Raw genomic sequence first — 25,998 nt, 5'->3', positions numbered from 1 at the left:
GCTAGCTAGCAAACTATTTAAACAAACAAACAACCCTCATTTCACAGATGGAGAGAATGGAGATTGAGAGAAGTTAAGAAACTTGCCAAAGTTACACAGCGAATCAGAGAGGCACCTGTCTTCTCTCCAGGTGTGCTTGACTCTGAGGTTCATACTTTCTCTGCTACACAATCTAAGATGTTCTCATTCTCTAACATCTCTCCTGTCATGAAACTATAATACTGATCTTCAGAGCCCCAGGATTCCAGTCTCCCTCCTCAAAGCAGTGACATATTTTTAAACTTTTTATTTACTTATTTTTGGCTGTGCTGGGTCTTCTTTGTTGCACGTGGACTTTCTTTGGTTGCGGAGAGTGGGGGCCACCCTCTAGTCGTGCTGCAGGGTTTCTCATTGTGGTGGCTTCTCCTGTTGCAGAGCACGGGCTCCAGAGCGCAGGCTCAGGAGTTGCGGTGCACAGGCTTAGTTGTCCAGTGGCATGTGAGATCTTTCTGGACCAGGGATCGAACCCATGTCCCCTGCACTGGCGGGCAGATTCTGGACCACTGGACCATAAGCGAAGTTTCTTGACATGATATTTCAACTAAATATCCGTGTGAGATTTGTTGGAGGTGGGAAGGTAATGAAAAAAAGCAAAAGAAAAGGGAACAATTCTATTCTCTTCAGTTCAGTTCAGTTCAGTTGCTCAGTCGTGTCCAACTCTTTGTAACCCCATGGACCGCAGCACACCAGGCCTCCCTGTCCATCACCAACTACTGAAGTTTACCCAAACTCATGTCCATTGAGTTGGTGATACCATCCAACCATCTCATCCTCTGTCGTCCCCTTCTCCTCCTGCCCTCAATCTTTCCCAGCATCAGGGTCTTCTCAAATGAGTCAGCTCTTTGCATCAGGTGGCCAAAGTACTGGAGTTGCAGCTTCAAAATCAGTCCTTCCAATGAACACCCAGGACTGATCTCCTTTAGGATGGACTGGTTGGATCTCCTTGCAGTCCAAGGGACTCTCAAGAGTCTTCTCCAACACCACAATTCAAAAGTATCAATTCTTTGGCCCTCAGCTTTCTTTATAGTTCAACTCTTACATCCATACATGACTAGAAAAACCATAGCCTTGACTAGATGGACCTTTGTTGGCAGTTAGTGTCTCTGCTTTTTAATATGCTGTCTAAGTTGGTCATAACTTTCCTTCCAAGAAGTAAGCATCTTTTAATTTCATGGCTGCAATCACCATCTGCAGTGATTTTGGAGCCCAAGAAAACGAAGTCTGTCACTATTTCCACTATTTCCCCAGCTATTTGCCATGAAGTGATGGGACTGGATGACATGATCTTAATTTTCTGAATGTTGAGCTTTAAGCCAACTTTTTCACTCTCCTCTTTCACTTTCATCAAGAGGCTCTTTAGTTCTTCTTCACTTTCTGCCATAAGGGTGGTGTCATCTGCATATCTGAGGTTTTTTATATTTCTCCTGGCAATCTTGATTCCAGCTTGTGCTTCATCCAACCCAGCGTTTCTCATGATGTACTTTGCATATAAGTTAAATAACTGCTGCTGCTGCTAAGTCGCTTCAGTCGTGTCCGACTCTGTGCGACCCCATAGACGGCAGCCCACCAGGCTCCCCCGTCCCTGGGATTCTCCAGGCAAGAACACTGGAGTGGGTTGCCATTTCCTTCTCCAATGCAGGAAAGTGAAAAGTGAAAGTGAAGTCACTCAGTCGTGTCTGATTCCTAGCGACCCCATGGACTGCAGCCCACCACGGTCCTCCATCCATGGGATTTTCCAGGCAAGAGTACTGGAGTGGGGTGCCATTGGGGTGACAAAATACAGCCTTGACGTACTCCTTTCCTTATTTGGAACCAGTCTGTTGTTCCATGTCCAGTTCTAACTGTTGCTTCCTGACCTGCATACAGATTTCTCAAGAGGCAGGTCAGATGGTCTGGTATTACCATCTCTTGAATTTTCCACAGTTTATTGTGATCCCTACAGACAAAGGCTTTGGCGTAGTCAATAATGCAGAAATAGATGTTTTTCTGGAACACTCTCGCTTTTTCCATGATCCAGTAGATGTTGGCAATTTGATCTCTGGTTCCTCTGCCTTTTCTAAAACCAGCTTGAACATCTGGAAGTTCATGGTTCATGTATTGCTGAAGCCTGGCTTGGAGAATTTTGAGTGTTACTTTACCAGCATGTGAGATGAGTGCAATTGTGTGGTAGTTTGAGCATTCTTTGGCATGCCTTTCTTTGGGATTGGAATGAAAACTGACCTTTTCCAGTCCTGTGGCCACTGCTGAGTTTTCCAAATTTGCTGGCATATTGAGTGCAGCACTTTCACAGCATCATCTTTTAGGATTTGAAATAGCTCAACTGGAATTCCATTACCTCCACTAGCTTTGTTCGTAATGATGCTTCCTAGGGCCACTTGACTTCACATTCCAGGATATCTGGCTCTAGGTGAGTGATCACACCATAGTGATTATTTGGGTCTTGAAGATCTTTTTTGTACAGTTCTTCTATGTATTCTTGCCACCTCTTCTTAATATCTTCTTCTTCTGTTAGGTCCATACCATTTCTGTCCTTTATCGAGCCCATCTTTGCATGAAATGTTCCCTTGGTGTCGCTAATTTTCTTTGAAGAGATCTCTAGTCTTTCCCATTCTATTGTTTTCCTCTATTTCTTTGCACTGATTGCCGAGGAAGGCTTTCTTATCTGTCCATTCTGTTCTTTGGAACTCTGCATTCAAACAGGTATATCTTTCCTTTTCCCCTTGGTTTTTGCTTCTCTTCTTTTCTCAGATATTTGTAAGGCCTCCTCAGACAGCCATTTTGCTTTTTTGCATTTCCTTTTCTTGGGGATGGTCTTGCTCCCTGTCTCCTTTACAAGGTCATAAACCTTCATCCATAGTTCATCAGGCACTCTGTCTATCAGATCTAGTCCCTTAAATCTATTTCTTATTTCCACTGTATAATTGTTAGGAATTGATTTAGGTCATACCTGAATGGTCTAGTGGTTTTCCCTACTTTCTTCAATTTTAGTCTGAATTTGGCAATTCTGTTCTCTTAGAATGAACTGGTTTGGAAACACCAGGTTGCTAAGCCTCAGTGACAAACTGATCTCTTATAATGACGCTTTGAATCAACTCACCCTTGTTACACGCACTAGGAGGTAAATTCTAGTATTATTTCCATCATACAGACGAGAAACCTGAAACCTGGATTTCCAAGAAAACACCTTTGGAAAATCACAGAGCTGTAATTTGAATCCAAGTCCCCAGCTTCAGACTTTGTGCCCTTAACCTCTCCATTGTTCTGGTGGTGGGACTCTCCCCCCAGGGCTCCTGGGCTAGCTGCTTCCTCTCGGCCCACATTTCAGACAGTGGGCTGTGGCCCCTTCACTCCTTTAGTCTCACTATTTTGGTGATTCAGCCTGGCAAGGGCCTTCTCTTGGGCAAGGGCCTGCCATAAGAGGACTGACCCAGGCTGAGGGGACATCCCCCAGCATGGCCAGTCTGGCACGATGATAAGAGCTGTGCTATGGATTTAGTTAAATCCCAGTTGAAATGTCAAGTTGTAAAACAAGGACCATACTTGGTTTTCACAGGGTTGCTATGATGATTCTAGATGAAAACTTACAGCTGTTGAAGTTCCTCAAAGAAGGTTCAGAAGGGAAAGCTTCAGACAACATTAAGGTGACTCATTACGACTCAAAGTGAGATCTTCTCTAGACAAATGATCTCATACCTTTCACTTCTAGATATGTCTTCTGCAGAAATATTGGCTCATGGCCCAGAGGTTTTATACACAGGGAAGTTCATTGCAGTTGTGACTGTGATAGAAAAAGATGGGAAACAACCTGAATGTCCCAAGACAGACGGATGACTAAATATTTAATACATGTCGTGGTACCGCCATACAGGGGAATACTGTGGAGCCAGTGACAAAATGCCAAGGTTCTAGAAGGGCCAACAAGAAAAGAGCTCCAAGATACAGGGTTAAATGAACAGAGGAGGTCTCAAAACAGTATGATTTGTCCTTATGAATAGAGTGATATACAAGGACTTGACATCCATTTGCTAACATAGGGTGTCCCTGGGGCAGGGAATGGGATTGGGGGGAGGACAAGGAGGGGCAAAAGAGAACTCTTAAAGACTTTGTAAATACATCAGTCTTTAAAAAATTTTATAGTGATAATGTATTTGTTTACTACTTGTACACCCAAATAAAGCTATCAAATAGTACCAAAACAATCACCTAAATGTGAAATTTCAGGCACCGATAAATGAGCTGGTCCATATCCTCTGGGACCGCAGCTCTCTGGATTCTGTTGGTTCTACTGCTGCCTCGGCCACTAGCTGTGTGACTTTGAACAAACTGCTTTGGTTCCCTGGGCCTTAGTCTCCTCTTGTAATGATGAGGGTGAGCTAGAATACCAATTGTTAAACATTTTTATTACTAATTTCCAAGCATCGGTCTTTTTGCAAATGCATTCTTATGTGTAGAAGCCCCAAATATCAATCAAACCAACCATTTGTGCCCCGGATTCCTTTCAGGGCTGACGTTCTCTGACTCTGGTTGAATGCAGGGAGCCAAATCCACCCGCCACACCTGTGCTACCTCTCAAGTGAGTGGAAGATAACTGGGCGATTTGAAGTGACCCACAAAAGCGCACATGTAACTCTAGCAAAATATTTCCCTGAGCCTTAAGCCCACACTCTGGAAGCTGTATGATAGCTCAGGAACTGTTCGGGCTCCAAGGAAACCATTACTGTTTCTAGACAGTTCTGTAAGGACCCCTGGGTCATTGCAAGAACCATCCATGGTTGTTTTTCAGGGGAATCAAGTCCTAGGTTTTGGTGCCCAGACCCCTCCAGCCCCAGCCCCAGCCCCTGACCCAGAGCTACGGCTTTGAGATGGCAGCAGGAAGACGAGGCCGCAGAGGAAAGGGAAGGGGCGAGAGGAGGGGTCAGGTGCAACACACACCACGCTGTGAAATATGAGGCAGGCTCCTCAGTGTCCTTCCCCAGGTCTGAAAGGCGCCATCTCGACTCTGTGGACTTGACTCCAGCCTCCTCTGGCTGGAAATGGTATGATAAGGATCATTTTGTCTCCTTTGGAAACAGGGCTGGAGCCCTGCAGTTCTCTGCATCATTAGAGCCCAGGGACGGTCCCGTTCATGTCCCGAGTTATAATGACTCGCTCATCACTCAGAGTAAAGCCTGGGCCTTGTGCTCATGGGATTCTATTCACATCTGGCCTAGATTGACCCCCAAATCAGACGAGGTGGGAACAGAGGGACTGGAGTCCTGGAGGAGGGAAAGACAGATGTGCAGGGCCATTCATTCAGTAGGATTCCTTCCTGGCCCAAGTCTTCTCCTGAAATGTGAAATGTGGACAGAAGCCAGCATTTCATACCTGCCCATTTGTGGGATGGGGAGCTAGGCACCTGGGTGAATGACCAGTTAGAGCCCAAGTCCCCACTCCCACCAGGGCACACCAGTCTGGGGGTCAGGAGACCTGGGTTCATGTCCCAGGTGGATCACTTTCTTATTGTGAGGTTAGTCACATATTTTTCCCTGATTCTCAGTTTCTTTTTCTTTTCTTTCTTTCTTTCTTTTTTTTTTTTTTTTACAGCGTATTGGATTAGCTACTTTTTAAGGTCTCTGCCAGGCCTATCAGTGACTCTAGCTCTAGACTGTAAGAACCTCGATAGAGTTCTGCTTACTTAGTAAGAAAAAGGGAGTGAGCTATAATGCTGAAGTGTGTGGCCCCTGGGATCAGACTCCCTGAGTTTAAATCCTGTCACTCCTTTCCACACTGTGACTTTGGAGATGAGGTTTTCAATCTCTCTGAGCCTCAGTTTCCACATTGGCAAAATGAAGGTAAGAATTGTAATTATAATGTCATCATGAGGAATGTAAGAGAGAATCCTCTTGAAGCACAGAGCTAGACACTGTAAATGTTCAACAATCTTTAGCTTATTATTTTGTATTTTTCTGGTCTATTATGGTACCAAGATCATAGCAGGTATTGGCTAAAATTATTTCTAGATAAAAACATCACATCTTACCTACCAGAGATTCAATTGTGTGTGTGTGTGTTCAGTTGCTAAGTCATGTCCATTTCATTGTAACCCCATGGACTGCAGCCCACCAGGCTCCTCTGTCCATGTGATTTCCCAGGCAAGAATACTGGAGCAGGTTGCCGTTTCCTTCTCAGGGGGATCTTCTTGACTCAGAGATCAACCCTCGTTTCCTGCATTGCAGGTGGATTCTTTACCACTGAGCTACCTGGGAAGTCCCAAGATTCAATTATACTACAGGCCAAATCATGTGCCCTGTAAAGTTCATTCATTCGTTCAATACCAATTGATCAATAGTCATTGAATGTCTTAGGTATGGCATCCTGGACTGAGGATGCAAAGACATCAAGATCTTACTCTAGAATTCTGTCTGATACAATCCTAATGCAGAACACACCTTACTGAGTAAGAAATATCTGTAGAGCATTTATGGAATTCAGAGAACTGTCCTGGTGTCACTGGGGATTCAATACGGTGAGTCATTTCCCACCCACAGTTTAGAATTTTGAAGGGAAGGAAAAACACATACTTGTGAAGCAACCTAAAGTGAATTTCAGGGCCTCCTCCTATGATCCCCAGTGGTGACCAGTTTGTACATTTGCAGTAAGTGCTGAGCCTGTGTGTGCGAGGGTCGGGATCTAAAGCTTTTCATGCAGGACCTCATTCAGCCTCATGAGGCAGTCAACTAGGGCTAGCCTCATTTCACAGGGAAAGGAAGAGAGAGAGACTAAGAGATTTCTCAAGGATCACACAGCTGGCAAGAGGCAGAGGTCTGTCTTTTCTCATCTTATCCATTGGCATCCATTTGTGTCCATTTGCTGGGGCTGTCTTTATAAAGACTTCTCTGGTGGCTCAGCCTGTAAAGAGTCTGCCTGCAATGCAGTAGACCTGGGTTCGATCCCTGGGTTGGGAAGATGCCCTGGAGAAGGAAATGGAAACCCACTCCAGTATTCCTGCCTGTGAATCCCATGGACGGAGAAGCCTGGCAGGTTACAGTCCATGGGGTGGCAAAGAGTCGGATACGACTGAGAGACTTCACTTTTCCCTTTATAAAGTACCACAGATGGGTCACTTAAACAACAGAAATGTGACGTCTCACAGTTCTGGAGGCTGGAAGCCCACGATCAAAGTGTCAGTGGGGCTGGTTTCTCAGGTGGGCTGTAAGAATCTGCTCTGTGCTGCAGAGGAAAGTCCTGGGGGTGCCAGCCACTCTCCCCATTTGGATGCATGAGCTGTATGGAGACAGGTCACCTTCTGCGTATCAAAGTGTGACTTCAACAGAACAATAAAACTGTGGTTACTGATTGATCAATTATTATACTCTAGGCACTAAGTATTTTGCACGCATAATCTATTTATTCTGCATAGCAACCTTAGGAGACAGGCATTAGCTTATCGTTTCTTAGATGAAAAAACCTAGATTCATAGAGATTAGGTTCTTGTTCAAAGCCACTGACCCCAACACTTAATCAACACGGTGTCTGGCATTTAACAATTATGAAACATTAGTAAATATTATTTTACTACATGGCCTTCTTTCCCATGGAGCTTTTTGGGTTTGAATAATACCCTTTTCCTCTTCCCTCTATTCTGGTTGATTCAGAACCCTGCCTGGGCCTGATTAGTTCATACCCTGGGGCGGAGGATGAATTACAAGGACAGTAGCCATAGGCTATGTGCCTTTGGAACAAAGCTGGGCAGGGCCACGGAAGAGGAAGCCTGTACATGAGGGCTGGCCCTGTGCAGTTTTCCCTGAAGCTGTGGGACCTTCACATAGTCCGCTCCCTGGGTAGGTCTGCAGTAAGCCCAAGGTTTTATTCTGGAGGTTGCTTCTGATGTTGCTGAAGAAAACACCATTGTTTTAATTGTTCCAGAAAGTGGGCTGGGACAACCTTTCCCAGGGACTGAGTCCTTGGGGAGGGACAGAACAGAGGCCAGAGGGCAGCAGGAGGAGGTCCTGGGCTGGAGGGACCCAAGCCAGGGCCCTCGGGCTGCCTCTGAGGCTCTCCAAACATTCTTCTGATTAGAAAAGTAACTTCATCAATTATTAATTTTTAAAACCTATACAAGTGTATTGGAGAAGGAAATGGCAACCCACTCCAGTATTCTTGCTTGGAGAATCCCATGGACAGAAGAGCCTGGCGAGCCCCAGTCCACGGGGTCTCAGAGAGTCAGACACGACTGAGCAACTAACACACATACAAGTGTATAAAAGAAAAAACAACAGTTTTCACAATCCTAGTCCTTGTGGTATAAATTTCCACAATTCTGTTCACAAATAAAAATTATATACACCTTGGCCACATGATGCAAGGAACTGACTCATTGGCAAAGACCCTGATGTTGGGAAAGATGGAGGGCAGAAGGGGACGACAGAGGATGAGATGGTTGGAAGGCATCACTGACTTGATGGACATGAGTTTGAGCAAGCTCCAGGAGTTGGTGATGGATGGAAGCCTGGTGTGCTGCAGTCCATGGGGTCACAAAGAGTCATACACGACTGAGCAACTGAACTGAACTGATAGTCAATAAAGGGCTTCCCTGGTGGCTCAGATGGTCGAGAATCGACCTGCAATGTGGAAGCCCTGGGTTCGATCCCTGGGTCAGGAGTATCCCCTGGAGGTCATGGCAACCTATTCCAGTATTCTTGCCTGCAGAATCCCCATGGACAGAGGAGCCTGGCGGGCTACAGTCCCTGGGGTCGCAAAGAGTTGGACATGACTGAGCAACTAAGCACAGCACAGCACATAGTCCAATAAAAAGGATCATATCATTCTCCACCTACTTTGCTGTTTAATGGTATGGGTACATTATGCTTTGTCTATATAGAATGCAATTTGGTTTAATGGCTATATAGTGTTGTTTCATTGTGTAGAAAAGCATAGTTTATTTACCTGGAATTTATAGACTTTTATATTGTTACCTATTTGTGATTCTTACTAATAATATTGAAATAAAAATTCTTGTACATTAAGTCTTTGTCTTCTTGCTCAATTATTCCATTGGGATTAAGTCTTAAAAGTGGAGTTGCTATGTATCCAGAAAAGACGAAAATTCTAATTTAAAAGATACACACACCCCAATGATCATAAAAGCACTGTTCACAATAGCCAAGACATGGAAGCAACATCAGTGTCCATCCACAGATGAATGGATAAAGAAGCTGTGGTATATATGTGTGTGATACACAGTGGACTACTACTCAACCATAGAATAAAATAATTTTATTTTCAGCAACATGCATGAACCTAGAGATGATATTAAGTAAGTCAGAAAGAGAAAGACAAGTATCACATGATATCACTTACATGTGGAATAGAAAAGAATGATACAAATGAATTTATTTACAAATGATACAAATTTATTTGTAGAAAACAAAGTTACAGTCACCAAAAGGAAAAGGAGGGAGGGAGGGATAAATTAGGAGTTTGGGATAAACAGATACGTACCACTGTATATAAAATAAACAACAAAGACCTACTGTATAGCACAGGAAACTACATTCAGTATCTTGTAATAACCAATAATGCAAAAGAACCTGATAAAGAATACATATATATATATATCTGAGTCATTTTGCTGTATACCTGAAATTAACACAATATTATAAATCAACTATACTTCGATTTTAAAAAAAGTGGAGTTGCTGGGTCAAAGGATAAACATATGTAAAACAAAAATTTCAATGGGTAAATATCTATTTCCAGGTTGACCTCTGTAAGTTTTAGATATGGTAATATACACACCAACCCGATTTGAGACAACTTGCTTCTTCTCCTCTGCCCACTAAGCATTGTACATTGTACATCTGTGTGGTATTTTAAATTACATTTTTAAAAATCATGAATGAGGTTGACCATATTTTCTTCCTTTTTATTTTTTATTCTTAAAATTTTGGCCATCTGTATTTTCCTGTTGTTGCTGGTGGTACTGTTTTTCTACTGCGGTATACTCATGGGACCTTGAGGAAATTATAACCTTAGCTTGTATTATTAAGATGGAGATCTTTGCATTGTAGGCCTTCAACTATCTGGGGAAAAGGGAACAGTGACCATCAGATTCAGAGGTCAGTTGCAATCATTCCTTTATCAATTCCGGACAATTCATTTATTTACTCTTTCATTCACTTGGAAATTATTTCTGTAGTCATCCATTGCTCTGGTTTACTCATTAATCATTTTTTCAAGTAGATATTGAGCATCTGCTGCCCTTGAAATGCCAGACCCCCTGGGGAAACGCAGGGAAATCTGCTGTGGTGACAATTCTTCCTGCCTAATGGGGACATCAGTCCTGCAAATGATGCCTTAGGAATTCCACACCAGCAGAGTGGAAAGAACGGTGGGAGAGGCTGTAATCTGGGAGGTCCTCCCAGAGGTGGCATTAGAGGATTAGAACACGGTGTGTGGGAAGATGGAGAAAGGATCCCAGCAGGGAAGCAGAATGAGGGAAGGGAGAACTTCACAGGAGGAGAAAACGAGACAAAGACAAAGGCAGGAACTTAAGACTGGCAAGAAGGTGGCTGGAGCAAGGGTGCTTCTTAAAGGCAATCAGAGGGAGTAATAAGGGGTTGGGACAGTGGTGTGTCTGCTGTGCTATTGCATGTGGATTTTGTCATGTAACCACCACTTGGGAGCTGGGCTAGGGCAGAGCTGTTCTTAGGAAGAGGATTCTGGCAGCAGTATGGATGACATGTTGTGGGGAAAGAGACAGGGGCAGAAGGCTGTTGCGATATCAAAGGTGAGAGATGAGGAGAGCCTGAATTATCCTGCTATCCTGGATAGCACTGGCTTGGGGGTCAGAAGAAGTGGTCTCCACCTCTCACTCTACCTCCAGCTTGTCTATTAATATAAAGGGAGGGGCTTTCAGAAGGGTCAGAAGACCATGTCTCAGCAGCACTCAACCCTGCTCTACATCATGCCACCAATCCCCAGAGTTTTGTGGAACATCCGCTGGTCTCAAGGCCCTCCTCCAGTTCATTCGTGCTCAGTCATGTCCGACTCTTTATGACCCCATGGACTGTAGTCCGCCATGTAGTCCATGGAATTCTCCAGCAAGAATCCTCAAGTGGTTTGTCATTTCCTTCTCCAGGAGAGCTTCCCAACCCAGGGGTCGAACCCATGTCTCCTGCATTGCAGGCAGTTCCTTACCCGCTGAGCCACAGCTCCTCTAGGTGTGGGGACAGTGAGGAAGGCAGCAGGGGTGATGGCAACGGCACGCCAAGTACTGTCGGAGAAGAGATGAGCTGTTGAAGTAGTCTCTTCTTTTTTGCCTTCATTCTGACAGCTGCCAAGCAAATCCATCTTAGGAGGCCTCCGTAATTTGTTTACTTATTTCCTGATGAATGAACATGTGCAAAGTTTTGTTATAAACACCGTTGCCATGGAACCCTGTGCATTGGATCTTGAGTGCCGGTGAGCACACTTCTGCTTCAGACTGTGACGGCTTTTGCTCAACTGTCCTCCTCATGGGGTTCTCCTTATTATTCCAAGGACTAAAGTGAGTTGCAGATCCCTTATACCACAACTGGAGAAGGCAATGGCACCCCACTCCAGTACTCTTGCCTGGAAAATCCCATGGACGGAGGAGCCTGGTAGGCTGCAGTCCACGGGGTCGCTAAGAGTCGGGCACGACTGAGCGACTTCACTTTCACTTTTCACTTTCATGCATCGAGAAGGAAATGGCACCCCACTCCAGTGTTCTTGCCTGGAGAATCCCAGGGATGGGGGAGCCTGGTGGGCTGCCGTCTATGGGGTCGCACAGAGTCGGACACGACTGACGCGACTCAGCAGCAACAGTAGCAGTATACAACAACTAAGGCTTGGTACAGATGAATACACAAATAAATATTTTTTAAAAATAAGAAAAATAAAGTGAGCTGCAGGGAAGCTATGTCACTTGTTCCTGAGCTATATCAATGACAAGATTTTGTCAGAATTTGAGTCTAGGTGTGTCAGTCTTCAAACCTCTCTTCTTTCCATTAGTCTATGCCATCAATGCCTAAAGCACTTTCCATTATGACTCACCATATTTATTTTTCACTCCCTCACCCCAGAACAACCAGCAAGAAAAAAAATCTTACAATGAAAGACACCTGTTTGGGAGACAGAAAAGAAACGGGTTGGGGGTGGAGGTGGGAGGGCTGAAGTTCCTCTCTAGGGTTGGCATGGGGAGGGGGACAAGGCACCTCCCAAGACAAAAGCCAGGGTGGTAGCGTAAATACGATGAAGAAACCTGAGTCTCTGAGATGTGAGGAAGGCAGCCCAGCCTAAGAGGAGGCCCTGGACACGTCCACACAGCTGTATTTAAAATGCATAACCAACAAGGACCTACTGTATAGCACAGGGAACTCTGCTCAATGTTATGTAACAACCTAAATGGGAGAAGAATTTGAAAAGGAATAGGTACATGTGTATTCAGTTCAGTTGCTCAGTTGTGTCTGATTCTTTGAGACCCCATGAATCGCAGCATGCCAGGCCTCCCTGTCTATCACCAACTCCCAGAGTCCACCCAAACCCATGTCCATCGAGTCGGTGATGCCATCCAGCCATCTCATCCTCTGTCATCCCCTTCTCTTCCTGCCCTCAATCTTTCCCAGCATCAGGGTCTTTTCAAATGAGTCAGCTCTTCGCATCAGGTGGCCAAAGTCTTTGAGTTTCAGCTTCAACATCAGTCCATATGTGTATTAATATAACTGAATCACTCTGCAGTACACCTAAAAGTAACATAACATTGTAATCAATATAAAATAAAAAGTTAAAAAAGAGAGAGAGCACCCTGGAGGCTTACCAGGAGAACTGGAAGGTCCCAGACATCTGGCACCTTCATCCAGGAAAGGGGCGGTCAGCTCCACCTCCTTCCTATGAGCTGGCTTACCTGGGGCCTTTCCGACATCTCTGCCCAGAGTGGTGGTGATGAAGAACCTGAGTGCTGGTGTCAAAAGCACGTGTCCTGAGGCCGGTGGGTTCAGTTACCCTTGCTGGCTTCTCTCCCCTTCTGCTCGTTAACCAAGCCCCCCACCGCCACCCAGCCTTCCACGTGCCATCCTCATGGAGACACGACGCTGGGGGCCTCCCACGGTGAAGCTGACCTTCTGTACGCTGTGTAGTTAGGGATGAGGGGCTGAAGTCAGACAGCCAGGGCTCAAATCCTGCACCTTTGTCTTTGGAATCTAAGGTGAGAGACTCAGCCTCTCATCATCCACAGAATGGGGACGACAATAAACCTGGTCACAGGACTGCTGTGTGGGTTAAGTGAAACTGTCACTGTTTTTCATGTTCTAGACTTCCCAGGTTGCTGAGGTGACAGCTGCTGACACTGGGCACAGAGGTAAAAATAATGACAGCATTGGAGGGAGGCGGACCACGTGCTAGGAGAGTCCTAAGTCCTCACATGGCTTGTATTAGCTATCCAGTGCTCTGTAACAAATTCCCCCCAAATGCAGCAGTAGATATTAGACATTATTTGATTGTATTTCACTCGTGCAGTTTTTGTGGATTAGGTGTCTGGGAGCAGCTTAGCTGCGTGGCTCTGGCTCAGGGTCTCTCGTGATGTTGCAGCTGGGATGTCAGCTGGGGCTGTGTCATCTGAAGGCTTGACTGGGTCTGCAGGGTCTGTTTCTAAGACAGCTCCCTCCCACCTCTGACTTGGTTCTGGTTGCTGAAGCCTCGGTTCCTTGCCCTGTAGACATCTCGAGTTCTGCTCAAGTATCTTTACCATGTGACATCTCGTTTCCTTAGAGCAAGAGCCCCAAGAGAGCTGGAAGCTGCCATGTCTTTGATGACCTAGTGTTGGATGTCACGCTCTCATTTCTGCAGGATCCTACTGGTTACGCAGTCAGCTCATCCAGCATGGGAGGAGACTAAGGACGTGAATACCAGGAGGCAAGGATCCCTGGGACCATCTTGGAAACTTGCTGTGCATCTATTAACTCATTTAACCCCGGAGACGGGTTCAGGAAGGCTTCGTTAGTTAGAAGAGACAGGTGAAGAAGGAGGTGCTCCGGGGAGGAGACCCAACTTTCAGAGGTCCTAGAGGCAGCACTCCAGGCCAGCATCAGCAGGTGAGTGCGGTGACCCTTTGTCAAATAGTAGCAAGGCCTCCAGTGAAGAGGCCCGGTTAGGGGTGGTGCATGAATTGTTCCTGGCTCTGTCACTTCCAAGCCAGTCTTCTGGCCCTGCTGGAGATTCTGTGAGCTACTAAATATAATACACTAGACTGCTAAACTAGGTGGAGAGGGTTCTAGGACTTGCACTGACTGTTATAAACAGTTCTGAGTGCAGGGGGCATGTCATTCTTGTAGGCTGGTTATAGTGAGTATGAGGGGACATCAGTGAAAGGTGATGACCCCAGTACCACATCGCCTGAGGCTTTACTGGCATAAACACAGCACCCAGAATAAAGGAAATGAGTGTCTATTTCTATTTTGTACTGATCAGAAGACAGTAGGAATATTAGGTCTAGAGGCTATTTTTTTAAAAGAAGGGCAAGTGACAAAATTAAACGTGCCCAGAGGAGAGACGCCAAGATGGTGGGGGAACAAAAAGCATATTCCCTGAGGTGAGGTAGGGGAGATGTTTTCCCTGGAGAAGAGAAGACATTGAGGGGTCATGGAAGCTGTTTCCATATATGTGAAGAGCTCCCTTGTGGTGTCATAGTGCAGAGGTTGGATGGACTTAGGTTCAAACCCTGGTCACGTCCTCTATGAGAGCCTGGACAAGGGCCCTAATTTCCCTGAGTCACTTATGATAATACCTGGCACACAGCAAGAGCTTAATAAGCACAGGCCCCCTGCCTTGGCACCAATGAAGGTATAAGAAGCAGATATGCATTAGGTCTGAACATGGAATACAGGCAGTGAGCACCCTGTTCTTGGAGGAATTCAAGCACAGGCTGGATGCCCTCTGGACTGTCTACCCTCACCAAGGCCTTCTGGAAGGCTATGTTCCAAGCTAAGTGTGTTATATACATTTTCTCACCTATTCCCATTCGCAGTCTTACGAATTAGGCATCATTACATCCATTTTACTGATGGGGAAACTCATCATTTTACTGCTCATTGAGGTTAAATAGCTTGCTAAGAGGCAGTGTCAGAATTTGCGCCCAGCTTCCTCCGACTCCACAGTTTGTGGTACCATTCTAAGTCTGCTGAAGGTGGAGGAGGGCAGGGAGAGGGGTGTAAGAATTGGGGAGGGCAAACAGGAGGTATTGGCGCAGATGCCCTCTAAGTCTTTAATTCAGCTTGCAGACACTTTGATTTCCTCCAGGCTGTGAAATAAAGTTCGTAGCTCAGGCCAGACTCCCAACCTCCTGCAGAACCTCTGGCACACAGCTTCGACTTCTCACTTCTGCAAGCCTGGGAGGAGAGAGGCAGTGCAAGGGCCGAATGCTCGCTGAATGCCATGGCAGGCCCATGGCAGGCCCTCACAGTGGGGCCCCAGAGGCCAGCATTGTGCAAGCAGGACAAGCCGGCCCTGGAATCCTTTCTTTTCTGGAGAATTTACGTGCAGGACAAAAGGAGCCATTATCCCCAGGGCTGCTGCGGCGACTGCCCAGGCCTGTGGCCCAGGTGTCACATGCTGTCCCCATCTCTCAGTCTGCTTTCTTCCTTTGTCTGTGGGGACACAGAAGCTTGGCCTCTGCTCCCTTCTCTGACACTGCCCCAGCTCTCTTCAGGCTTTGAACACTGGCCACTGCTTTTCTGCAGTGCACTTGAATCCTCAGGAGACTTGGAGAGACCACAGTCATCTGTGCAGGTGATGAACTGGATCCAGTCTTGGGATGCTCTGGTGCCCCACTCTAGCACATGCCCAAATCTGGACCCCAGGCCTGGTGGGGGGTCTGGCACTCTGCACAGTTTTCACCAGGCTCCTCCCTCTGCATTTCTATAGCACCTTTTATTCACTCACTTCCACTGCTGCATACCATGGGTGATGTGGTGTGCTGGTTGCAAGAGAGGCCTCTTGCGTCAGCTCCCAACCTTGCCACTTACCAGTAGTGTGGCCTTGGGCAAGTCATTGAGCCTCCCTGGGCCTCAGCTTTCTTGCCTATGAAATGGGGATGATCGGGCTGCTGTCAGGATGGTGTGAGATCACACCTGTGGTCAGTAAAGCCCGTGGCACTGATGAGCACTGAGTACACATGGCTGTTACCATCATGCAACAAAGCATGGGTTCCACGCCCTCTGTGTATCGGTATTTAGTCTTGGCTGCTGGAGACACAAAGGAGAACAAGAGAGATGCAGTTGTGTTGCTCAGGGAAACATGCAAAACAGGAACCTGGGAGACCTCAGCCCCTGGAACACAGGCCTTGGGAGAATGAAATAACATGAATGAATGAATGAACCCATGTTGCAATTTGTAGCAACATGGATTGACCTAGTGTCATGCTGCTGCTGCTGCTGCTGCGTCGCTTCAGTTGTATCCGACTCTGTGCGACCCCATAGACAGCAGCCCACCAGGCTCCCCCGTCCCTAGGATTCTCCAGGCAAGAACACTGGAGTGGGTTGCCATTTCCTTCTCAATGCATGAAAGTGAAAAGTGAAAGTGAAGTTGCTCAGTCATGTCTGACGCTTAGCGACCCCATGGACTGCAGCCCACCAGGCTCCTCCGTCCATGGGATTTTCCAGGCAAGAGTACTGGAGTGGGGTGCCATTGCCTTCACAAGTTAAGTCAGACTGAGAAAGACAAACACCATATGATACCACTTAAATGTGAAATCTAAAAACATGATACAAATGAACTTATTTATAAAACAGAAATAGACTCACAGACATAGATAACAAACTTATGGTTGCCAAATGGGAAAGCAGGAGGGAGGGAAAAATTAGGGATTTAGGATTAACAGATATATACTACTATATATAAACTAGATAAACAACAAAGTCCTTTAGCATAGCACAGGGAACTATGTTCAATATCTTGTTATAACCTATACTGGAAAAGAATCTAAAAAAGAATCTATAAAAATAAAACTCATTCTGCTGTATACCTGACACATTGTAAATCAACTATACTTCAATAGTATAATTCGTAGACTAAGAAGAAATAGACAAACCAAGAACAGAAACTTTCTCTTGAGGCCACACCCATCTATACCCCATGGCCTCCTCTTCCTCTTCTAGAAAGTTTCCTCCAAAGACTGGCCTATCCCCAGACCCTGCCTCTTCTCCTCCCATGTTCCCTTCAACCCTCTCCAGACTCCTTTCATCCCCACTAAACTGACATAATCAAATTCCCCATGATCTCCACTTTGCTCAAATCACTGGAAAACATGCATTCTCATCTCACTAAAGCTTGAATTGTGATTTGACCAGCTGATCACATCCTTATTGTACTGGTTTTCTATGACTACCATAGCAAATCACCAAAGACTTAGTGGCTGAAAACAACGCCGATGTAGCTCTGTAGGTTAGAGGTTGGAAGTGTGTTAGTCGCTCAATCATGTCCAACTCTTTGTGACCCCTATGGACTATAGCCTGCCAGGCTCCTCTGTTCATGGAATTCTCCAGGCAAGAATACTGCACTGAGTAGACATTCCCTTCTCAGGGCATCTTCCCTACCCAGGAATTGAACCTGGGTCTCCTGCATTGCAGGCAGATTCTTCACCATTTAGGGGGGGTCTCAGGCTAAAATACAGTCAGGGCTGCACAATTGTCTGGAAGCTTTAATGCAGAATCTACTTCCTTAACTTTTTCAGATTCTAGAAGGTTCTCTAGGCTCTCATATTCCTTGATTTGTGGCCCCCTTCCTCCATCTCCAAAACCAGAGCCACTAAATTTCATCAACCATTCTTCTGAAGCCATATCTTCCTCTGACCTCAGCCAGGAAGCGTTCTCTGCTTTTAAATGCCCGCTTGTACAGTAGAGAATTATCTCCCCATCTCAAAGGCCAAACCTGAATCACATCTGTGATGTCTCTCTGCCAGGTTAGGAATTATACTCACAGAATCCAGAGATTAGGATATGGATGTCTGTCTGGAGCCATTATCCTACCTACCCACACTGATCCTTCTCCTCCTCCTTCTTTTGGCCATACCACACAGTTCATGGGATCTCAGTTCCCCAACCAGGGATCAAACCCACGCCCCCTGCAATGGAAGTGCAGAGTCTTAATCACTGGACCACCAGGGAATTCCTGATTCTTAAAAATTATCTTCACTTAACTTCTAGAACTTCACTCTTACCTTGTTTCTCCCCATGTTAAAGTGGTTTCAGCCATCTTTTGGATCTTCCTTCTCATCTCAGCTCTTCAATGCCTGAGGAGCCCAGGGCTCGTTCCTCAGACCTCTGTCAGATTCACTTTCCAGGGATCTCACTCAGGCTACTTGCCTTCCACATGTCCTCAGCCTCTTACATCCAATTCTATTTTCTCTCATGAGCTCCAGATTTGGAGACCATTAACATATGTGCTTGACATCTCCTTTCCTGGCTCAAAGGCACCTCAAACTTAACATATCCCAAGTTCAACCCTAAATGTTTTCCAAATAGCTTCTCCCTTCTTAGCCTCCTCATCTTAAGACACCACTATTTAGCTCAGGCCAAAAGTCAGGAGCTATTCTTGAGAAAGTGTACTTTCTCGCACTCTTTCTAGGTTAACAGCGAGTCCTATTGACTATTCCTTTAATACAAGGCTGGAGTCCACCCATCTGTCATCACTGTCACCGTCAGCTTGCTAGTCTAAGCCACCTCTTCTCACCTGGATTACTGCAACAAGCTTCTAACTAAGAGCCCTGCTTCCACCCACGTCACCCATTTCCTGCCATCCCCACCACTGATTCTCCACATAGCATCCAGAGTGAAACTTTTTAAAATGGAATAAAAGCATCCCTTTCCTTTACTCAAATCCTCTGGTGGCAACAGCTTCCCTTCCTTTCAAATAAAATGCAACATCTTTGGTATCTTTTCGTAGTCTGTGTGACATGTGACCCCTACATCAGTCTGATCTCTTCTCACATCCATGATCCTCTCATTTTCTGCATCTCAAACTCATCACACATCATCCTGTGTGTTACTGATGCAGAGCCTTTACATGGCTCTTCCTTTACTTGGAAGGCTTTTTTCTCAGATTTCCATGTGGCTGTTATCTTATTGCATTCAGGCCTCTGCTCAAACATCATCTCCAAGGAGAGGCTTTTCTTGCATTACTTTCTTTGTATTGTATGTCCACTATCTCTCTTCCTCACTAGAATATAATCTCCATGAAGGCAGGTGCTTCAATCTCTTACTCAGTTCGTGCTTGCAGCACCTAAAACAGAACCCAGCATATAGTAGGCACCCAATATGTTTGTTACCTGAGTGAGTGAATGAATGAAAAGAGAGACTTCCCTTGGGGAGGAACAAGGCACTTGCATGGGGAAGGCTCCCTGTCAACATGCACGAGTCAGAGATGGAGGCAAGGCCTCTGAGGGAGGCTGTCTCCATGGCAACAGAAGCAGGCCAGTGGCTGCTCTTGGGGGAAGGCCAGAGGAGGCTGGCGAGCTGATGGTCTGGGGGACCCCAGAAGAAGCAGAGAGTCGGTGCCTAGGCTGGCATCCAGCTCAGACAGCGAGACTCCTTCCCCTTCTGCCTCACTGCTCTGGCCTCGGCAGACCCAGCAGATGGGCTCCCAGCAGGGGCCTGCATCTCAGCACGGCACAGGCTCTGCTGGTGTAGGACAACTGCCCCGGCTTCTGCTCTCCTGTAACACAGGTGCCCAGAACAATGGAATCCTGTCTAGGGAAGCTCAAAGGAACCCCACCATATAGTCAGGTTGTAGTTGAGGGTACAATAACCATGCAGCCAGAAGTAGAAACAAGAACAGTCAAATCACAGCCCCCAGCTGGCCCCTCACTGTCTGCCAGGAGCATTACTTAGCTTACCCCACCTCAGCCTCACAAGAACCCAAGGAAGAACGGACTACTTATCCTCATTTTAAAACTGGGACCTGAAGGCCAGAGAGGTGAAGGCACTTCTCCAGAGTCACCCAGGCCAGAAGTGCTGGAACTGGGGCTCAGTGTCCCTTCTTCTCCTGTTCCTCTTTTGTTCCCAGCACACAGATCCCTATGGGGTAATCAGGTAGGGGACCCCACCTGCACCCTCTCCTCAAGCTACTTATAACAGAAACCATTTTTTCCCAAGCAGCGTGTTCCACTTCGCACCTTCTCCTTTGTGTGCTGTTGATTCTGGGCCATTTTGGAATTATATTTTGGTTGTTATTTTGGTTATGAATACACATCATTAATTCTTTTGACACAGGTCCCTGGAGCCCCCACTCTGTGCCAGGTGGGCAGCAATGAATAATAATAAATCCACTGCTTACTGAGAAGCGTTTTTTCCATGCCAGGTTCTGTTCGATGTGCTCTGCATGTACAGACCCTTTCACTTCTCACAATGACCCTCTGGGGTAGGAGACGTCCTTGTCCCCGTTTTTCAGATGAGGGGGACTGGGATGCACCAGGTTAGCGAGTGGCAGAGCTGGGACACAAACCAAACCCATCCTAAACTCTTCATCATTGGTCTGTACCAAGTGATAAGGCCTGAGAAAGAGGAATGAACACAGGGCTGTGGGGATACGGAGGGGGGAGTAACACGTTTAGCAAAGTCCCCATGATGGAGCTTCCCTGATAGCTCAGTTGGTAAAGAATCCGCCTGCGATGCAGGAGACCCCAGTTCTTCAATTCCTGGGTCGGGAAGATCCGCTGGAGAAGGGATAGGCTACCCACTCCAGTATTCTTGGGCTTCCCTTGTGGTTCAGCTGGTAGAGAATCCGCCTGCAATGCGGGAGACCTGGGTTCAATCCCTGGGTTGGGAAGATCCCCTGGAAAAGGGAAAGGCTACCCACTCCAGGATTCTGGCCTGGAGAATTCCATGGACTGTACATGTGGACCATGGCGTCTCAAAGAGTCCATGGGGTCGCAAAGAGTCGGACATGACTGAGCGTCTTTCACATGAGGGGACGACGAAGGATGTGAGGGACTTCACTAGAGAGACAAGGACATTCAAGAGAAACACAAACGTCCAAACAAACGCACGCAGGCCTAACGGTATGGAGTACCTTCATACACACGATCGCTTGTAAGCGCCTTGGAGGTAAGATGGAGGTCTTGGTTACCTTTGTGCTTATCCACTTGGCAAAAAATACCTGTTGAATTTTTTTAAATTAAGGTTTCCCTCTGGCTTGGCTCCTAGCTTTTTTGAGAGAAACCAAGGAGGAAAAAAAGAACCGTACGTTTGTTGAGCACTTGCTCGGGCCACGCCTTTCCACGAGTCCACGTCACTCAAGCCTCAGGACAGGCCTGCGTGGTGAGCAGGAGACTGAGGCACAAACAGGAAGTACAGCGGTGTGCCTCCCACTCACTTCCGTCCATCTTCCGAACCCAGTTTACGGCGTGTTTGTGGTACGAAGGCCTTGGAGCTGCTTTTACCTTTTGAGGTGGCAACTGTGAAGCCAGCACAGAGGTGTCCCGTGACATCATTGCTTTTTCCTCCAGAGCAGTTCCGGACCCTCCCCTCCTTCCCCTTGACCCACCAAGACCCTGATCTCTTGGTAAAGCCACACGGTTCCTCGCAGGACTCAGTGATGCTCCGAGCAGAAGAAATTTAGTCGGAGGCAAAGTGATAGGTAAGAAGTAATTGATTTATTTATATAATTAGAACACTTGTGAAGGAACGAAGTGGACAGGCAGAGTGCTCTGCCCTGAGAACTGAGTGGGCTACACTTTTATAATGAAAAGTGGGGAGGGGGAGAAGACCACCTCTTCCTCTTCCTCTTCCTCTTCCTAAGTAAAGATGTTGCAGGAAAATGGGACACCAGAAGATGGTCATGTCTCAGGTCTCAGACAGCTTCCTGGATAGGGCCACCAAGTGAGGAAAGAATATAAGATCAAGCCATAGTCAAGTGAAAGCAGGTTGATGGAGAGAGATACACATTCCACAGGCAGAATGCAGTGCATTTCAGAAGGCAGAAAGCCCCCAAATATGACTTGGGGTTAGTTTTTATGGGCTGGGTGATTTAATAAGCTAAGGAGTGGGAAGATTATTCCAACCATGTTGGGCAAGGGGAGAGATTTCCAAGAACTGGGACACTGCCTACTTTTTGGCCTTTTATGGTCAACCTTGGAACTGTCATGAAATCTGAGGATGTGTTATTTAACATACACTAACGTATCATAATGAGCATATAATGAGGTTCAAGATCTATTGCAAATTGAATCTCCTACCATCTGCAATAGACCTTGAACCTCATTATATGCTCATTATGATACATTAGTGTATGTTAAATAACATACATTTTTTTAGGATTGTGCATTTTTTAGGACATTCTTTTAGGATTGTGCCTGCCCCATTCCTTCCTGTGTCACTGGGACCTAATAGTCCTCTTCCTTTCAAAGCCATGTGGGTGATAGGACTTTCAAGGGAATAAGCCTTTTTTCCCCCAAAAGTTTATTTTTGCTCTATTTCAAAGTGCTCTCTTTCATTGTTGAAAAAATTAGAAGAATCAGAAAAGTCCCCTTCCCATTATGTGACTGAGGGTAAGCCACATTGGCAATGAGCCTCAGTTTCTAGAAAGTGTCAAAGGGGAATCAAAAATATGTATCTGGAGTGCACAGTTTATATACATACATATTACTGCAGCATTGTCTATGTTCTTGAGAAATCAGATACTAATTGCATGTCCATCGATAGGGGATCAGTTAAATGTGGTATATTCATTCAAGGTCCATGAAAAAGTATGATGTCAGTGTATATTTGTTGATTTAGAAAATTCTTGGCTTACCATGGAGTGAATAAAAGCATCATTATAGTAGATGTAATGGATATTTTCTGCTTGCTTCTTCCATCTACTCTCCACTTGTCTCCACCCTGCTCTGTGCCCTGGACTGTTGGCCTCTTTAGGCTGCTGTCAATGTGCTTCCATGTCTTCTAGCTCTGGCTTGGTGGGTCACTCGAGGCACTGACAGCTTGGGGAGGTGGTGGGGCAGGAGATCAGGGTATTTATTCCTCTTGCTCCATCGCTGTTGGTTTTCCAGGGCTGACGGGTCTGTACTGGCAGGCTGTTGTTGTTCAGCCCATAAGTTGTGTCTGACACTTTGTCGGACACAACAAAGACCCATGGACTGCAGCACGCCAGGCTTCTCTGTCCTTCACTATCTTCCGGAGTTTGCTTAAACTCATGTCCATTGAGTTGGTAATGCTATCCAGCCGTCTCATCCTCTGTTGCTCCCTTCTCCTGCTGTCAGTCTTTCCGAGCATCCGGGTCTTTTCCAATGAGTTAACTCTTCGCATAAGGTAGCCAATGTATTGGAGCTTTAGCTTCAGCATCAGTCCTTCCAATGAATATTCAGGGTTGATTTTCTTTAGGATTGACTGGTTTGATCCTTGCTGTCCAAGAAACTCTCAAGATCTTTGCCAGCACAACAGTTTGAAAACATCAGTTCTTTGGTGTTCAACCTTCTTTATGGTCCAGTTCTCAAGTCTGTACATGACTACTGGAAAAATCATAGCTTTGACTATACAGACCTTTGCTGGCAAAGTGATGTCTCTGCTTTTTAATATGCTGTCTGTATTTGTCATAGCTTTTCTTCCAAGGAGCAAGCATCTTTTAATTTTGTGGCTGCAGTCACCTTCTGCAGTGATTTTGGAGCCCAAGAAAATAAAATCTGCACCTGTTTCCACTTTTTCCCCATCTATTTTCTATGAAGTGATGGGACTGGATGCAATGATCTTAGGTTTTTGAATATTGAGATTTAAGCCAGCTTTTTCACTACTGACGGGTACATTTCCTAACAGGCAACACTCTCCATACAATAACTCTCCATTGCAATAACTAGTCCTTCCCTTGGCCTTCAGACCTAGTGGTGATAATAGGTCTCTCCTGTTGCTGGCCCTGATATACTACACTGTTCCTTGCTAGTGTTCTTAACCTCTGTCCCTTTATTAAAAAACTCTCTTCAGTTACTCATGTGGATGCTTCATCTATTTCCACTAAGAGCCTAACACAGTAATATAATCCCATGTAAATAAAATTGTATCCATTTATACTCCAACATCCCTGGTGGCTCAGATGGTAAAGAATCTGCTTGCAATGCAGGACACCCAGGTTCGATCTCTGGATCGGGAAGATGCCTTGGTGAAGGGAATGGCTACCCACTCTAGTATTCTTGCCTGGACTTCCATGGACAGAGGATCCTGGCGGGCTATAGTCCATGGAGTTGCAAAGAGTCAGACACGATTGAGCAACTAACACTTTCACTTTCATACTCCAATAAGGGAAGTCTGGAAGGAGATCCTTAAAAACACTGTCATCGAGTATACTACCCAAAGCAATTTATAGATTCAACACAATCCCTATCAAGCTACCAACAGTATTCTTCACAGAGCTAGAACAAATAATTTCACAATTTGTATGGAAATACAAAAAACCTCGAATAGCCAAAGCGATCTTGAGAAAGAAGAATGGAACTGGAGGAATCAACCTACCTGACTTCAGGCTCTACTACAAAGCCACAGTTATCAAGACAGTATGGTACTGGCACAAAGACAGAAATATTGATCAATGGAATAAAATAGAAAGCCCAGAGATAAATCCACGCACATATGGACACCTTATCTTTGACAAAGGAGGCAAGAATATACAATGGATTAAAGACAATCTCTTTAACAAGTGGTGCTGGGAAATCTGGTCAACCACTTGTAAAAGAATGAAACTAGACCACTTTCTAACACCATACACAAAAATAAACTCAAAATGGATTAAAGATCTAAACGTAAGACCAGAAACTATAAAACTCCTAGAGGAGAACATAGGCAAAACACTCTCCGACATACATCACAGCAGGATCCTCTATGACCCACCTCCCAGAATATTGGAAATAAAAGCAAAAATAAACAAATGGGACCTAATTAACCTTAAAAGCTTCTGCACATCAAAGGAAACTATTAGCAAGGTGAAAAGACAGCCTTCTGAATGGGAGAAAATAATAGCAAATGAAGCAACCGACAAACAACTAATCTCAAAAATATACAAGCAACTCCTACAGCTCAACTCCAGAAAAATAAACGACCCAATCAAAAAATGGGCCAAAGAACTAAATAGACATTTCTCCAAAGAAGACATACAGATGGCTAACAAACACATGAAAAGATGCTCAACATCACTCATTATCAGAGAAATGCAAATCAAAACCACTATGAGGTACCATTTCACACCAGTCAGAATGGCTGCGATCCAAAAGTCTACAAATAATAAATGCTGGAGAGGGTGTGGAGAAAAGGGAACCCTCTTACACTGTTGGTGGGAATGCAAACTAGTACAGCCACTATGGAGAACAGTGTGGAGATTCCTTAAAAAATTGGAAATAGAACTGCCTTATGATCCAGCAATCCCACTGCTGGGCATACACACTGAGGAAACCAGAAGGGAAAGAGACACGTGTACCCCAATGTTCATCGCAGCACTGTTTATAATAGCCAGGACATGGAAGCAACCTAGATGTCCATCAGCAGATGAATGGATAAGAAAGCTGTGGTACATATACACAATGGAGTATTACTCAGCCATTAAAAAGAATACATTTGAATCAGTTCTAATGAGGTGGATGAAACTGGAGCCTATTATACAGAGTGAAGTAAGCCAGAAGGAAAAACATAAATACAGTATACTAATGCATATATATGGAATTTAGAAAGATGGTAACAATAACCCTGTGTACGAGACAGCAAAAGACACACTGATGTATAGAACAGTCTTATGGACTCTGTGGGAGAGGGAGAGGGTGGGAAGATTTGGGAGAATGACATTGAAACATGTAAAATACCATGTAAGAAACGAGTTGCCAGTCCAGGTTCGATGCACGATACTGGATGCTTGGGGCTAGTGCACTGGGACCACCCAGAGGGATGGTATGGGGAGGGAGGAGGGAGGAGGGTTCAGGATGGGGAACACATGTATACC

Source organism: Bos indicus x Bos taurus, chromosome 14 (assembly GCF_003369695.1).
Source record: "Bos indicus x Bos taurus breed Angus x Brahman F1 hybrid chromosome 14, Bos_hybrid_MaternalHap_v2.0, whole genome shotgun sequence".
In the NCBI taxonomy this organism is placed as follows: Eukaryota; Metazoa; Chordata; class Mammalia; order Artiodactyla; family Bovidae; genus Bos; species Bos indicus x Bos taurus.
This window is presented reverse-complemented; position numbering follows the sequence as displayed.